A 14,988-nucleotide genomic window follows, 5' to 3' on the forward strand; every position below is an offset into this window, starting at 1 on the left:
TGGAAAGTGAGTAGTTCTTCTATAATAGGGGATGTAGCGTCTTGAAGGCCTAATTGAACAGGATGAGCCATTAAGACATATAGGGTTTAACCTATAAATTAACTTTGACAAAGTTATGTAATAATCTTACTAATATCAAGAGAGTCATAGAGGTTATGGGATTGGCTTGAAACCAGTTTCTGGGGGTTCGATTCCTTCCTTTCTCATTTAGGTTTTCACATAGGCTGGCTCTTCGAATGTATGGTAAAGTGGTGGACAGCCATAAAGCCACTCTAAATTAGTAGATAGTTGTTCAATTGTTAGTACTTTTCGTTTTGAAACAAAGGCTTCTCAGATCATAAAGATTATTAGCATAACTGTGTTAGCCCATAAATGGGCCTATGGATGAGATAATATTTCACGTGGTGTACGCATCGGGATAATCAGAGTAACATCGAGTCATACTGGATAGGCAGAGGAAGTGCTGCGAAAAAAAGGTTAAATTAACGCCTACCAATATAATGGTGAAGTGGATTTTCGCGTAGGTCTGATTAAGTGTATAACCTGAAAATAGGGGGAATCAGTGGACACAGCCTCCTATAATGGCGAATACCACTCCTATTGATAGAACATAGTGGAAATGGGCTACGACATAGTATATGTTGTGTAAGACAATATCTACTGATGAATTAGCTAATACGATGCCGGTAAAACCTCCTACTGTGAAAAGGAAAATGAATCCTAGGGCTCAGAATATTGCGGAAGATCATTTGATGCTACCACCGTGCAGGGTAGCTAATCAGCTGAAGACCTTGACGCCAGTAGGGATAGCAATAATTATGGTAGCAGAGGTGAAGTATGCTTGTGTGTCTACGTCTATTCCTACTGTAAATATATGGTGAGCCCATATGATAAATCCTAAGAAGCCAATTGACATCATGGCTCATACTAAGCCCATGTATCCAAATTGTTCCTTTTTTCCAGAATAATATGTTACAATGTGGGAGATTATCCCGGAGCCTGGTAGGATAAGTACATAGACTTCAGGGTGACCAAAAAATCAGAATAAATGTTGGTTCAAAATAGGGTCACCGTCTCCAGCAGGGTCAAAAAAAGTAGTGTTAGGTTACGGTCAGTTAGTGGTGTAGTAACAGTGTAGTAATGCCAGCGGCTAGGACTGGGAGGGAAAGGAGTAGAAGGACTGCCGTAATGAGGATTGATCAGACGAAAAGGGGTGTTTGATACTGGGATATAGCTGGGGGTTTTAGGTTAATAATTGTCGTAATAAAGTTAATGGCCCTTAAAATAGAAGAGACACCTGCCAAGTGGAGCGAGAAGATGGTCAGGTCCACAGGGGCTCCTGCATGTGATGGGTTTCCTGCTAAAGAGGGATAAACTGTCCAGCCGGTTCTAGCGCCAGCTTCTACTATTGAAGACGCAAGTAGGAGTAGAAAAGATGGGGAGAGAAGTCAGAAGTTCATATTATTTATCCGGGGGAATGCCATATCGGGTGCACCAATTATCAGAGGGACTGGCCAGTTGGGGAAACCCTCAATTATGATTGGTATCACCATAAAGATTATAATGAATGAGTGGACGGTAACAATAACATTATAGATCTGATCATCTCCTAGCAGAGTTCCTGGTTGGCCTAGTTCTGCTCGGATCAGAAGGCTTACAGCGGTGCCAACTATCCCCATCCACGCGCCGAATAGCAGGTATGGTGTTCCGATATCTTTGTGGTTAGTTGAAAACAATAAACGATTGATGAAGATAGGTGGTGGTGGGACAGTGATTATCATATAAAAGAATAAGGTTTATAGGTTTGTAAAGAATAGGCTTATAAACCTATTCTTTATAATACTATTCTTTATTATAAAGAATCACTTGAATGATATCACTTGAATTATATCACAAGTGGTATCACTTGAATTCTGTGTAAAATAATTCTTAAAATGTTCAGGCATGAACCTTTCTCCAGTATGAAGGCACTCAAGTGATCATGGGCCCTTTTGAAGTTGAACTGGGAGTGTCAAAAATAGGTTTATAAACCTATTCTTATAAAAAAGTAAATCAATTCTTTCCAGAATTACAGCAATAGCCTTCTAAATGGTCTCCCATCTTAAGTTTTTCACAAAATCCACTCTTCAAATAGGACCAGAGTTATCTATTTAAAAAACATAAATCAGAAAATGTAATTTTTCACTTAGAACTCTCCAGTGTCTTCTCATTGAATTTAAAATAAAATCCAAATGCTTTACAATTCTCACACTTTCCTATCCCACTTCAAGTCCTACCACTCTCCCTTTAAGTCAATTTGTTTGACAACACTGCACTTCACTCTTTTCTCAATCGCACCACAGAGACTTTGAATTTGCTTTGTCCCATTATTGGAATATTTTTCCCAGATCTTCACATAGTTGAAACCTTCTCAATTATTACTGAACATGGAAAAGTATTTGTGGTAATGCTATCAAATGTGGCCTGTCCTACAATCTGATTTCTCTATCTCATCCCCCCACCACTGTCGCCTTTTATTTGTTATTACTTTTTCTTGCTTATTTGCTTGCACATAGTTTGCTTTCTCTATTTTTTTCTTTTTCTGTTCTTTCTCTTTTCTTTCCTTTTATGGGTGCTTATTTATTGTTTGTTTGTTTATCAAGGCAGAAATCTTTCTTGGATTGTCTGTTTCGTCCACCAATGTGTCCCTAGACGAGTTGGCACACAGTATGTATTCAATATATATTTGCTGAATAAATAAGTTCAAAAAGTTATGAAGGATACTGTGATTCAACAATATGTGGGACAACAGATCACAACCCACAGGCCAAATGTGGCCACCACCTGTTTTGGTAGATAAAATTTTATTGGAATACAACTATGTGTATTTGTTTACAAATTGTCTATAGTGCCTTTCGAACTATGACAGCAGAGCTGTGTAGGTGCAAATAAGACCATATAGCTCACAAAGCTGAAAGGTTTACTATCTGGCCTTTTAAAGGAAAAGTTTTCTAACCTCTGCAATAACACATACAAGGCCAAGTTAACATTCAATTTAAAAGAAACATAAACATTGTCAGGAACGGTTTCTGAAAAGGTATATAATTTTCTGTTGCAGATGACTTTGCCCTGAATCTTACAGGACTTGTCTCCCTTCCTCTAGAGTTCATGTATCTTACCAAGGTCTCCAGGGCACTAACCATTCCTGCTTATTTAGTGCAGTCAGCATGATGTCATCAATATAATGGATCTATGTGACATTCTGTGAGATGTCAGAGAATCCATATCTCTTTGGAATATATTGTGTCAGAGTGGACAAGCATTGACATAACTCTGGAGCTAATCTATAAGTGAATATTGGTGTTCATTCTACACAAACTTGAACTTTTTCTAATCCTTCTTTCTAGTTGAAATAAAAAGGAAGGCATTCCCCAAGTCAATGGCTGAATTCCATATACTTAAGTACTTATTAATCTGTTCTAGCAATAATACCACAGTCAGCATGGAAGCTGTAAATGGAATGTTACTTTATTGAGTTTGTGATAGTCTACAACAAGTTGAACAAAGTCAGTCACCAATTTGACTATCAGGACCCTACATAAAATGGATAAATGCTGGAAAATTAAATGGTGAAATAATAAGGACAACCATCCCTTTAACCTTTAGATCTGTAACTGAAGAACTAATCCCAACCATTTCCTGCAAGGTGTTATAGTATTTTTCAATTTAATATCTTGGTCAGGGGGCTGTGAAGAGCATTTTCAGAGTTTTCCACTTGGCACTGGTATTCACCGTGATAACTCTTACTTCACAGGTCAAAGACTCAGATGGATGTTATCCAACTGCCAAGAATATCATTTCCTATTATACGCTCAAAGACCAGGGAAATAATAATTAGGTGCTTCTACCCAGGAACCCAATAGCTTAACTTTTAGCTAGGACTCCATTTATTACTTAGCCCTTGTTACTCCCTACTCTCTCAGGGAACAATAATGAGCTTTGAGTCTCCTAGTATGAATATCAACTTGAATTCTCTGTAAAATCATTCTAAAATTGTCCAGGCATGACCCTTTCTCCAGTGTGAAGGCACTCAAGTGATCATGGGCTCTTTTGAGGTTAAACTGGGAGAGTCACTGCAGTACATACTGGCAGCTCTTTCCTCTAGAAAATCTGGCTAATTCTTCTGTCAGTAGTTGCTGTATTTGAAAATTAGCTCAGATCTGGAAACTGAGCAAGGAATTATGATTGCTTATAGAAGTGACTCCCCGCAGCCTCCTGCTCTTCCATTCTTACCATGTTCTGGTTCTAGATATTAAGTAACACCCTTGTTGGCTGCCCATCTATTTTCCCTCTGTAGCCATCCTCTATTAACTATCTCCCTGAATCTTGACTGCCCCTCTGAACTTTCTGATTGTTATAATTATTGTAACCTTCTGATTTCTGATTTTAAATGGTACCCCTTGTGTTTATTATTTTGGTGCCTCATCATCCACATGGTTATTAAAGAGCCGAGGTCTGTGGGCCCCTCACCTGCTATCAGTCCTAACCTAAAGAGAAGATACACTCCTGAACTTCTCAGTAATGCTAAAGACCCTCTCACCAGAACATTCCTCATGGCCTTAGTGATAGAACATAATCATCTGGTGGGCCTTCTGGCCTTGCACAATATATCCATTCCAGTATGTCCACATGCCTGAAACATTTTATTCTATTTATACAATATAGCAAGAAAATTTACGAATTTCTACTTTATTCAGCATGGCCCTTTGATTTTCCATACATCAAATGGCCACCTCAGCAGTAAGTTTTCCTCATTCCCTTCAGTCCTTGCAAGGTACTAAATCACATCTCCTGAGAAAGTACCACCAAGTAAATGAATTTTCAAATATCCTGCCTTATATTCTGCTCCCCTTGATCAAAAAAAACCTGTAATCTAATCCAAAATTAATCTCTGACCATGCAGAGAGGAAAGGCCATGTGAGGACACAACAAAAAAGTGGTTGGTCATCTGCAGGCCAAGAAGAGAGCTCTCATCAGACACCAATTCCACTGGCACTCTGATCTTGAACTTCCAGTCATTAGAATTTGAGAAATAAATTTCTGTTGTTTAAGTCATGCAGCCTGTGGCATTCTATTATGACAGCCTTGGATGACTAATACATGACTCCAGGCTGGTCTTTCTACAGAAGAGGAGGGGATTTTTATAAGCTACCAAATTATTTAACTGTCTGTTAATCACCCTCAGTGTCAATACAAGTAGTAGTAACTAGGCAACTCCACGGTCCCTAAAAAGGAGTTGTTCTCCACATATCTCTTAAATGCCTGAAACATTGCAGCAGCAAAATTATTTCTCTATTCCAGGACATTTTCCCAGGGCCCTTCATGAATCACGCCATTATTCTGTGATGGGGATTATCCATGCTGCACATTCCCCTTAAAACAAGCTCATCTTTATTAGTCAGGTAGAGAGTGACTCATTCTCAAAACTCATCTTGTCTTATTTTCTAAATAAATCAATCCTAGCTCCATTTCTGTCAGTTCAGGTCCTCCAGTAAGGAAAAATCAAAATACAATTAGACAATCGAGAGATTTATTGAGGTGGCTTTGTGAAAGATAAAAGTGGGAGTAAGAGTGACAAGAAGAGCCTTTAAGCCACCCTATAGGTCTGACACTTGTGAAAGGAGAGAGGGAAGAAAAAATGAGTTAGAAGCAATCTCTGAAAACTGCAGTTCTAAGAACATCTTGGCCAGGCCAGGTCAATGGTGGACTCTAAGAACCAGTTGTTCTTGGAGAAATCTCACTTTGCGCATTCATGGTCTGGTTCTTGCATTCCCACTAAGCTCAATCATTGACTCACATCAGCTTGAGGTATTGACTCAAATGTGTAACAGCTGGGGCTGTAAATCAACTATGCTCCCCTCATCAGATCCTCTTGAAAGAGATTTGAGTGGCCTACTTCCATGGCCAACATAGTGTGAACATTAATACTCTGACTTAATTAAAGAGTGAAACTCGGCTGGGTGCGGTGGCTCACGCTTGTAATCCTAGCACTTTGGGAGGCCGAGGCGGGCAGATCACGAGGTCAGGAGATCGAGACCACGGTGAAACCCCGTCTCTACTAAAAATACAAAAAAATTAGCCAGAGCGAGACTCGGTCTCAAAAAAAAAAAAAAAAAAAAAAAAGAGTGAAACTCAAATGCTTCTATTTTCTTGCTAAACCCATTTCTTTTTCTGCCTCTCCTGAGCACTATATTCCCCCTCCTCCTTAAAGGTGGTGGGGCCATATGACTCCACTTTGATTGATGGAATAGGTGCCATTTCAATCCCTGGTCCCTTAAATCTCCCACAAGCAATCCTCCACTCTCTTTCCACTTCCAAGGCAAGCATGAAGGTCATGTGTTGAACAGGCACCAAAAGATGAAGGGAGAGGATGAGCTTCTGCATCACTATTTTGAAGAGAGATGCCAGACTGCCATGGACTATGTGATGTGAGCAAGCAACAAGTCTTCACTGAAATAAGATTCTGATATTTAAGAGCTGTTTATTTTAATAATTAGCTGGCTTTTTTTTAATGTTCTAGGAGGTATCCTACTATTTTGACAGAAGCATTGCTAAATAGGCAATTTTTTAAATTGTCTTTTGGTTACTTAGCTAGAGCCATCATGTTCAATGTGTGTTGAGAGGCTTGAATGAAAAGAAGATGGAACATACAAACTAACAGCTATTTATTCTTATCATTATTATCTGTCCTATCTTTTATAGTGATATACTGTAAAACACAGCCAACTCTACTAGATAATCAAATAAAGTTCTTAATAACCAATGTAATATATACTTTTTAATCTCTTAGACAAATTCTTTGAGATCAACTTGCAAAAATATGACTCACTGGTATTCTTTAAAAATGAGAATGACCACAATTTCTAACATCTAAGTCATTGTTGTTCAGATCATGCCTAAACAAAATTAGCATTTTAAAGCACTTTTCATGTTTTCTCTAAATGATGTATTAATGAAATAAGCCTTTACCTTGTATTTCCACAATAACTTGTGAAAATTGTGTGTAATGTTGAGGACTGTGTGAACAGTTACAGAAAATCTTTTTAAACTCAGTGAGATAGATACAATCAACTTTATCTCCAAGCTTTTAATATGCAATGGTTGAATCATTTTTACATGATTTGTTAATCTGAGAAGTGCCAAATCACAAGTGAAATGGTTTGTAATCATCTAAAATCTATTATACTTCACCTACCCATGAAACTAGAATCTTAATACTTTGCAAGTTGCCAGGATGGCATGTATTCAGCATATCCTAAAAGTACAAGTTACTATTTTATTTCATGTTTTAAAAATCCGTGGCCTGTCTCACCTATCACCTTAAAGGTACAAATGTCTGCTAATTGTAGTAATTTTCCAGTGGTTCTACTTTAAGCAATTTCCTCCAATAATTACACCTAGATTAACTAACCAATTACTTTGCTTTATGATTTCTTCATTTTGTCCTGGAACTAATCCCCCATAGATACTGAGGAACTACTCTACACAAATCTTTATTTGTAATAATACCAAAACTGGAAATAAATACACTTCAGCGGGCGAACGGATAGATAAACAAACTGTGGTACATTCATACAATAGAATACTACTCAGCAATAAAAGGAGCAAAGTTTTGATAGATACAATAACTTGGATGGATCTCAATGGGATTATGCTGAGTAAAAAAAAAAAAAGCTTATCCCAAAAGATTGCATACTTTATGATTCTATTTATATAGCTCTCTTGATATAACAAAACTATGGAAGTAGACAAGAGATTAGTGGCCACCAAGGATTAGTGGCCACCAAGGAGAATAGAGTGTAAGGATAAAAGCTAACACAAGGGAGTTTTTGAGGTTGATGAAACCATTTTGTGTCTTGATTGTGGTGGTAGTTACACAAATCTACAAATGTGATAAAATTTTATAAAATAATGTGCCAAAAATAGCTCCAGTAAAAACTCCTGAAATCCAAATTAAGGTCTGTAGTTAATAGTATTATGCCACTGTCAATTTTCTGTATTGGATTATTCTATTAAAGTTATTAAGACGTTATCATTGGGTAAAGCTGAAAGACTAGAATGAAGGAACTCTGTATACTATTTTTGAAACTTCCATGTGAGTCTAAATTATTTCAAGATAAAAAGTTTAAGAAAAAAATACTAATCTCCAGGACTACTCCCAGAGATTCTAATTCAGCAGGTCTAAAGTGGAGCACGGAGATCTCCCCAAGTGGTTCTCATGAGCAGTCATATTTGAAATCCCTCCATATAATGTACAATGTGATTAAGAGCATCACTTGGCAGTGAAGACGACAGCAGGTTCTACACAACAATTTTCTACAGTGCCTCTTATTGCAAGCTGAAGGAATCATGACAAAGCACAAGATAACAAATCTATGAGGGACAAAACAGCATCCAAGGGGGTTCTGGAACTAATACCCCACAGATACTGTACACAGATGTTCACTGCTGCTTTATTTGTAATAACCCCAAATTGGAAATAACACTGCATCCCAGTAGCATGGTTTGATTCCCAGTTAGCTTCTAAACTAAGACTAGATGGCTTCAAATATTTCAAGCAGAACTCCATAAGCATCAGTTCTTACCCCTAATGTTCCATAAGATGTTTCACATTGCCAGTTAGGGGCAGATGAATACAACATGATATTATGCCAAGTGGAAGTAACGGTGGCATCATTTTAAGAATATTACAGAAGATTTCTATTTGAAGAGTAGACCTCCCACCTTCAAATGGAGGTAGGCTAAAGGAAAACCTGTGAAAACGGTCGAGATTTTACTAGAAAAGCTGCATAGAATTTAAAAAGTAATTAAGCCCTAAGGCATTATCTTTTTTTCTTTTGGAGTTGATTTTTTTTAATTTTATTATTATTATACTTTAAGTTTTAGGGTACATGTGCACAACGTGCAGGTTTCTTACGTATGTATCCATGTGCCATGTTGGTGGGCTGCACCCATTAACTCGACATTTAGAATTAGGTATATCTCCTAATGCTATCCCTTTCCCCTCCCCCCACCCCACAACAGTCCCCGGTGTGTGATGTTCCCCGGCCTGTGTCCATGTGTTCTCATTGTTCAATTCCCACCTATGAGTGAGAACATGTGGTGTTTGGTTTTTTGTCCTTGCAACAGTTTGCTGAGAATGATGGTTTCCAGTTTCATCCATGTCCCTACAAAGGAAATGAACTCATCATTTTTTATGGCTGCATAGTATTCCATGGTGTATATGTGCCACATTTTCTTAATCCAGTCTATGGTTGTTGGACATTTGGGCTGGTTCCAAGTCTTTGCTATTGTGAAGAGTGCTGCAATATGTGTGCATGTGTCTTTATAGCAGCATGATTTATAATCCTTTGGGTATAAAGCCAGTAATGGGATGGCTGGGTCAAATGTTATTTCTAGTTCTAGATCCCTGAGGAATCGCCACACTGACTTCCACAATGATTGAACTAGTTTACAGTCCCACCAACAGTGTAGAATTGTTCCTTTTTCTCCACATCCTCTCCAGCACCTGTTGTTTCCTGACTTTTTAATGATGGCCATTCTAACTGGTGTGAGATGGTATCTCATTGTGGTTTTGATTTGCATTTCTCTGATGGCCAGTGATGATGAGTATTTTTTCATGTGTTTTTTGGCTGCATAAATGTCTTCTTTTGAGAAGTGTCTGTTCATATCCTTTGCCCACTTTTTGATGGGGTTGTTTGTTTTTTTCTTGTAAATTTGTTCGAGTTCTTTGTAGATTCTGGATATTAGCCCTTTGTCAGATGAGTAGGTTGCAAAAATTTTCTCCCATTCTGCAGCTTGCCTGTTCACTCTGATGGTCGTTTCTTTTGCTGTGCAGAAGCTCTTTAGTTTAATTAGATCCCATTTGTCAATTTTGGCTTTTGTTGCCATTGCTTTTGGTGTTTTAGACATGAAGTCCTTGCCTGTGCCTATGTCCTGAATGGTATTGCCTAGGTTTTCTTCTAGGGATTTTATAGTTTTAGGTCTAACATTTAAGTCTTTAATCCATCTCGAATTAATTTTTGTATAATGTGTAAGGAAGGGATCCAGTTTCAGCTTTCTACATATGGCTAGCCAGTTTTCCCACCACCATTTATTAAATAGGGAATCCTTTCCCCATTTCTTGTTTTTGTCAGGTTTGTCAAAGACCAGATAGTTGTAGATAAGTGGCATTATTTCTGAGGGCTCTGTTCTGTTCCATTGGTCTATATCTCTGTTGTGGTACCAGTACCATGCTGTTTTGGTTACTGTAGCCTTGTAGTATAGTTTGAAGTCAGGTAGCGTGATGCCTCCAGCTTTGTTCTTTTGGCTTAGGATTGACTTGGCGATGGGGGCTCTTTTTTGGTTCCATATGAACCTTAAAGTAGTTTTTTCCAATTCTGTGAAGAAAGTCATCGGTAGCTTGATGGGGATGGTATTGAATCTATAAATTACCTTGGGCAGTATGGACATTTTCAAGATATTGATTCTTCCTATCCATGAGCATGGAATGTTCTTCCATTTCTTTGTATCCTCTTTTATTTCATTGAGCAGTGGTTTGTAGTTCTTCTTGAAGAGGTCCTTCACATCCCTTGTAAGTTGGATTCCTAGGTATTTTATTCTCTTTGAAGCAATTGTGAATGGGAGTTCACTCATGATTTGGCTCTCTGTTTGTCTGTTATTGGTGTATAAGAATGCTTGTGATTTTTGCACATTGATTTTGTATCCTGGGACTTTGCTGAAGTTGCTTATCAGCTTGAGGAGACTTTGGGCTGAGACAGTGGGGTTTTCTAGATATACAATCATGTCATCTGCAAACAGGGACAATTTGACTTCCTCTTTTCCTAATTGAATACCCTTTATTTCCTTCTCCTGCCTGATTGCCCTGGCCAGAACTTCCAACACTATGTTGAATAGGAGTGGTGAGATAGGGCATCCCTGTCTTGTGCCAGTTTTCAAAGGGAATGCTTCCAGTTTTTGCCCATTCAATATGATATTGGCTGTGGGTTTGTCATAGATAGCTCTTATTACTTTGAGATACGTCCCATCAATACCTAATTTATTGAGAGTTTTTAGCATGAAGGGTTGTTGAATTTTGTCAAAGGCCTTTTCTGCATCTATTGAGATAATCATGTGGTTTTTGTCTTTGGTTCTGATTATATGCTGGATTACATTTATTGATTTGTGTATGTTGAACCAGCCTTGCATCCCAGGGATGAAGCTCACTTCATCATGGTGGATAAGCTTTTTGATGTGCTGCTGGATTTGGTTTGCCAGTATTTTATTGAGGATTTTTGCATCGAAGTTCATCAGGGATATTGATCTAAAATTCTGTTTTTTGGTTGTGTCTCTGCCAGGCTTTGGTATCAGGATGATGATGGCCTCATAAAATGAGTTAGGGAGGATTCCCTCTTTTTCTATTGATTGGAATAGTTTCAGAAGGAATGGTACCAGCTCATCCTTGTACCTCTGGTAGAATTCAGCTGTGAATCCATCTGCTCCTGGACTTTTTTTGGTTGGTAAGCTATTAATTATTGCCTCAATTTCAGAGCCTGTTATTGGTCTATTCAGAGATTCAACTTCTTCCTGGTTTAGTCTTGGGAGGATGTGTGTGTCCAGGAATTTATCCATTTCTTCTAGATTTTCTAGTTTATTTGCATAGAGGTGTTTATAGTATTCTCTGCTGGTAGTTTGTATTTCTGTGGGATAGGTGGTGATATCCCCTTTATCATTTTTTATTGTATCTATTTGATTCTTCTCTCTTTCCTTCTTCATTAGTCTTGCTAGCGGTCTATCAATTTTGTTGATCTTTTCAAAAAACCAGCTCCTGGATTCATTGATTTTTTTGAAGGGTTTTTTGTGTCTCTATTTCCTTCAGTTCTGCTCTGATCTTAGTTATTTCTTGCCTTCTGCTAGCTTTTGGATGTGTTTGCTCTTGCTTTTCTAGTTCTTTTAATTGTGATGTTAGGGTGTCAATTTTAGATCTTTCCTGCTTTCTCTTGTGGGCATTTAGTGCTATAAATTTCCCTCTACACACTGCTTTGAATGTGTCCCAGAGATACTGGTATGTTGTGTCTTTGTTCCCATTGGTTTCAAAGAACATCTTTATTTCTGCCTTCATTTTGTTATGTACCCAGTAGTCACTCAGCAGCAGGTTGTTCAGTTTCCATGTAGTTGAGTGGTTTTGAGTGAGTTTCTTAACCCTGAGTTCTAGTTTGATTGCACTGTGGTCTGAGAGACAGTTTGTTATAATTTCTGTTCTTTTACATTTGCTGAGGAGTGCTTTACTTCCACCTATGTGGTCAATTTTGGAATAGGTGTGGTGTGGTGCTGAAAAAAATGAATATTCTGTTGATTTGGGGTGGAGAGTTCTGTAGATGTCTATTAGGTCTGCTTGGTGCAGAGCTGAGTTCAATTCCTGGATATCCTTATTAACTTTCTGTCTCGTTGATCTCTCTAATGTTGACAGTGGAGTGTTAAAGTCTCCCATTATTATTGTGTGGGAGTCTAAGTCTCTTTGTAGGTCACTCAGGACTTGCTTTATGAATCTGGGTGCTCCTGTATTGGGTGCATATATATTTAGGATAGTTAGCTCTTCTTGTTGAATTGATCCCTTTACCATTATGTAATGGCCTTCTTTGTCTCTTTTGATCTTTGTTGGTTTAAAGTCTGTTTTTCAGAGACTAGGATTGCAATCCCTGCCTTTTTCTGTTTCCCATTTGCTTGGTAGGTCTTCTTCCATCCCTTTAATTTGAGCCTATGTGTGTCTCTGCACGTGAGATGGGTTTCCTGAATACAGCACACTGATGGGTCTTGACCCTTTATCCAATTTGCCAGGCTGTGTCTTTTAATTGGAGCATTTAGCCCATTTACATTCAAAGTTAATATCATTATGTGTGAATTTGATCCTGTCATTATGATGTCAGCTGGCTATTTTGCTCATTAGTTGATGCAGTTTCTTCCTAGCCTCGATGGTCTTTACAATTTGGCATGTTTTTGCAGTGGCTGGTACTGGTTGTTCCTTTCCATGTTTAGTGCTTCCTTCAGGAGCTCTTTTAGGGCAGACCTGGTGGTGACAAAATCTCTCAGGATTTGCTTGTCTGTAAAGTATTTTATTGCTCCTTCACTTATGAAGCTTAGTTTAGCTGGATATGAAATCCTTGGTTGAAAATTCTTTTCTTTAAGAATGTTTGAGTATTGGCCCCCACTCTCTTCTGGCTTGTAGAGTTTCTGCCGGGAGATCAGCTGTAGTCTGATGGGCTTCCCTTTGTGGGTAACCCGACCTTTCTCTCTAGCTGCCCTTAACATTTTTTCCTTCATTTCAACTTTGATGAATCTGACAATTATGTGTCTTGGAATTGCTCTTCTCGAGGAGTATCTTTCTGCCGTCCTCTGTATTTCCTGAATTTGACTGTTGGCCTGCCTTGCTAGATTAGGGAAGTTCTCCTGGATAATATCCTGCAGAGTGTTTTCCAACTTGGTTCCATTCTCTGTCACTTTCAGATACACCAATCAGATGTAGATTTTGTCTTTTCACATAGTCCCGTATTTCTTGGAGGCTTTGTTCATTTCTTTTTACGCTTTTTTCTCTAAACTTCTCTTGTTGCTTCATTTCATTCATTTTATCTTCCATCACTGATACCCTTTCTTCCAGTTGATCGCATCAGCTACTGAGGCTTCTGCATTTGTCACGTAGTTCTTGTGCCTTGGTTTTCAGCTCCATCAGGTCCTTTAAGGACTTCTCTGCATTGGTTATTCTAGTTATTCATTCGTCTAATTTTTTTTCAAAGCTTTTAACTTCTTTGCCACTGGTTCGAACTTCCTCCTATAGCTCAGAGTAGTTTGATCGTCTGAAGCCTTCTCTCAACTCTTCATTCTCCGTCCAGCTTTGTTCCATTACTGGTGAGGAGCTGCATTCCTTTGGAGGAGGAGAGGTGCTCTGATTTTGAGTTTCCAGTTTTTCTGCTCTCTTTTTTCCCCACTTTTGTGGTTTTATCTACTTTTGGTCTTTGATGATGGTGATGTAGAGATGGGGTTTTGGTGTGGATGTGCTTCCTATTAGTTAGTTTTCCTTCTAACAGACAGGACCCTCAGCTGCAGGTCTGTTGGAGTTTGCTAGAGGTCCACTCCAGACCCTGTTTGCCTGGGTATCAACAGCGGTGGCTGCAGAACAGTGGATATTGGTGAACCGCAAATGCTGCTGCCTGATCATTCCTCTGGAAGTTTTGTCTCAGAGGAGTACCTGGCCATGTGAGGTGTCAGTCCGCCCCTACTGGGGGATGCCTCCCAGTTAGGCTACTCGGGGTCAGGGACCCACTTGACGAGGCAGTCTGCCCGTTCTCAGATCTCAAGCTGCGTGCTGGGAGAACCACTACTCTCTTCAAAGCTGTCAGAGAGGGACATTTAAGTCTGCAGAGGTTACTGCTGTCTTTTTGTTTGTCTGTGCCCTGCCCCCAGAGGTGGAGCCTACAGAGGCAGGCAGGCCTCCTTGAGCTGTGGTGGGCTCCACCCAGTTTGACCTTCTGGGCCACTTTGCTTACCTAATCAAGTGTCAGCAATGGCAATGCCCCTCCCGCAGCGTCACTGTCGCCTTGCAGTTTGATCTCAGACTGCTGTGCTAGCAATGAGTGAGACTCCATGGGTGTAGGACCCTCTGAGCCAGGCGTGGGATATAATCTCCTGGTGTGCCATTTTTTAAGCCCTTTGGGGAAGCGCAATATTAGGGTGGGAGTGACCCGATTTTCCAGGTGCCATCTGTCACCGCTTTCTTTGACTAGGAAAGAGAATTCCCTGACCCCTTGCGTTTCCCGGGTGAGGCAATGCCTCGCCCTGCTTCGGCTTGCGCATGGTGCACTGCACCCACTCTCTGGCACACCCCAGTGAGATGAACCCGGTACCTCAGTTGGAAATGCAGAAATCACCTATCTTCTGTGTCGCTCACACTGGAAGCTGTATACCGGAGCTGTTCCT

General features: G+C 39.4%; 2 pseudogenes; both read right to left on the bottom strand.

Moving 5' to 3' along the window:
- Positions 1-207: 207 nt before the first annotated feature.
- LOC134731774 (cytochrome c oxidase subunit 1-like) lies at positions 208-941 on the bottom strand (annotated as a pseudogene).
- A 4-nt stretch (positions 942-945) lies between these two features.
- LOC129492676 (cytochrome c oxidase subunit 1-like) lies at positions 946-1,781 on the bottom strand (annotated as a pseudogene).
- Between the last annotated feature and the right edge of the window lie 13,207 nt (positions 1,782-14,988).

Source organism: Symphalangus syndactylus, chromosome 11 (genome assembly GCF_028878055.3).
Source record: "Symphalangus syndactylus isolate Jambi chromosome 11, NHGRI_mSymSyn1-v2.1_pri, whole genome shotgun sequence".
In the NCBI taxonomy this organism is placed as follows: Eukaryota; Metazoa; Chordata; class Mammalia; order Primates; family Hylobatidae; genus Symphalangus; species Symphalangus syndactylus.